The following is a 2,864-nucleotide window of genomic DNA, read 5'->3' as shown; positions in this document are numbered from 1 at the left end:
TCCCCACCCTGCACGTTTCCTCCTCCCACCGGCCTCCCCCTGAATGTGCTCTGGGCTAGACTGTTTACAAGGGCAGGTTTGCTGCAGCAGTGCTCCCGGAGGCCAGTGCTCCCAGAGGTCGGTGCTCCGGGAGGGCTGTTCTCCTGGAGGGCGGTGCTCCCAGAGGTCAGCGGCCACGCCTGCTCCCCTAGCCCAGGGCACCCCACAGAGCTGCACTAGGGCTGGCTCACTGAGCTCCAACCGTGGAAACTGCCCATTGCTTCTGTGCAGAAAGGGACAGAAGGTCACCTTGGAGCATCTCTGCTTGGCCATTGAAGAGTCACCTGAACCGCTGTCCATAGCTTGTTACTGAATTCCAACATAATTAACGAACAGCGTTGTGTTTGTTTCCGGTGGACAATATGATGACTCGATTCTGTACATCGCTCCGTGCTCACCACCAGTGTGCTCCCCAGTCCCCACCACCTCTTTCAGCCACCGCCCCACCCACTGTCCTTCTGGTGACCATCTGCTTGCTCTCTTTAGGTAAGAGTCTATTTCTTGGTTTGGGTCATTTTTTCTTTGTTGATCTGTTTTGTTTCTTAAATTCCACAGATGAGTGAAATCACATGGTCTTTGTCTTTCTCCGATTGACTTATTTCGCTTAGAATAATACCCTCTAGATCCATCCACGTTGTTGCAAATGGCAAGATTTCATTCTTTTTGATGGCTGCATAATATTCCATTGTGTGTGTATATACCACATCTTCTTTATCTATTCATCTGTTGATAGACATCTGGGCTCTTCCCTTATCTTGGCTATTGTAGATAATGCTGCTATAAATATAGGGGTGCATGTGTCTTTTCAAATTAGTGTGTTAATGTTCTTTGCATAAATACTCAGTAGTAGAATTGCTGGGTCATAGGGCTGTTCTATTTTTAACTTTTTGAGGAAACTTCATACTGTTTTCCAGAGTGGTTGAACCAGCTTGCATTCCCACCAACATTGCATGAGGGTTCCACTTTCTCCACATCCTCGCCAACATTTGTTGTTTCTTATGTTTTTTATTTTAGCCATTCTGACTGGTGTGAGGTGGTATCTCGTTGTGGTTTTGATTTGTATTTCCCTGATACCGTGGGATGTTGAGCACTTGTTCATATGTCTGCTGGCCATCTGGATGTCTTCTTTGGAGGAATGTCTGTTTGATGCCTTCTTCCCATTTTTTAATTTGTTAAAAAATGATTATTTATTTTGGGGGTGTCGAGTTGTATCAGTTCTTTATGTGTTTTGGATATTAACTCTCTCTGGATTTGTCCATTGCAAATATCTTCTCCCATTCAGTATGCTGCCTTTTTGTCTTGTTGATTGTTTCCTTTGCCATGCAGTAGTTTCTATTTCGATGTGATCCCAACAGTCTGACTAGAGACAGAGGTCACGTACCTCAGTGTTGGCCCTACCCCACAAGCCATGCTGCACTGGGGTTGGAACCTGCCATACGGTGAGAGCACATGGCCAGTCCTCCTGTCTGGCCCACTTCCTCCTGGTACCCACCTGACACAGTTCCCAACATCTGGTTTGCCTCAAGCGTTATTCTCAATTCCTCCAACTACCCATTGGGACAGGGATGCTCTGAGCCATTTCATGGGCTTGTCCTTGGTGCTGCCTGACCCCAAGCCCCCTGTGTCCTTGAGCAAGGCACTCCCCTCCAGGCGGGGATGTGAGCTGGGCTGGACGCCCTCATCCTGCCTGCCCAGCATCCAGCCCACAGTTCAGGTCAGACTTTACCTGGTGACTCATCCTCGCCATTGGCCACTACCTTGGTGAGGTATGGGTCAGGGACCTCCCCTTCCCTGCCTGGCAGAGAGGGCTCACAAGACCAAAGCCAGGTTACCCGCTGCTCTCCCAGGACGGTACTCCCGGATCTATAAAGCACTGTGCACTCATAGTGAAACTGTCTCAGAAGTCACACTGAGTCACTCCCGCCCCTGGGGTCCCACTCCAGCCCTGCCCTCCCACCCTCTTCAAAGCAGGGATCCTTAGCATCTCCCTGGCCTCTGTTAATGTCTTGATATGCTTCTAGCACATTCCACTTTGACTTAAGTTTTCCAGAGCAGTTCCCACTATTTGTATTTTTAAAAAGATTTTATTGTTATTTATTTGATAGAGGGAGAGAGAGGCAGGCAGAGGGAGAGGGAGAAGCAGATTCCCCACTAAGTAAGGAGCCTGATATGGGCCTCAATCCCAGGACCCTGGGATCATGACCTGAGCTAAAGGCACTTAACCGGTCATGGTGTCTTCTCTGTGAGGTCTGTAGCTCTCATTTCAGCTTGCTCAACACCTCAAGTTGGGCTTGGACCTGCAGCTGCCAGAGAATGTGCCTTCTCCAGAGAAAAGGAGGGGGAGTAGGGCCTTTGCTGTGCCTCAGAGCCCTTGCCAGCACAGCCATGGTCCTCAGGGGGGAAAGTTGGCCCTGAAAAAAGATGAGGAAGTAACAGTCTCCCTTTCCTCCCTATCCCCCTGCCTATTGCTCAGCCCTGGTCCCTGGCCCTGCTCCCAGAGGCTCCATGGGGAGGTGGTCCTGGGGATCCCCAGAGGGATGGGAAAAGGCCCAGCCCAGAGCCTCCCTGTGGCCTTAAGCTGAGCTGCAGTCAGGGCCCGTCCATCTGTTCAAGTCTCATCTCCCATGATGCATCTCCACACACCTGACTACACAGACTTTCCTCTTTCCTGTTCTCAGCTGAACAACTTCTCTGTCAGGACCTTCCAAATGCAGTCCACCTGCAGAGATGGTACTGTCTTAACCAGCACCCAGGGAGGGTGGGGCCAGGGCAAGTGGCTGGTGGGTCTGAACAAAACAGAAAAAGCTAGAAATTGGCCCCAGACA

This window comes from Enhydra lutris, unplaced genomic scaffold (genome assembly GCF_002288905.1).
Source record: "Enhydra lutris kenyoni isolate GAN:26980312 unplaced genomic scaffold, ASM228890v2 scaffoldscaffold21, whole genome shotgun sequence".
NCBI lineage: Eukaryota > Metazoa > Chordata > Mammalia > Carnivora > Mustelidae > Enhydra > Enhydra lutris.
This window is presented reverse-complemented; position numbering follows the sequence as displayed.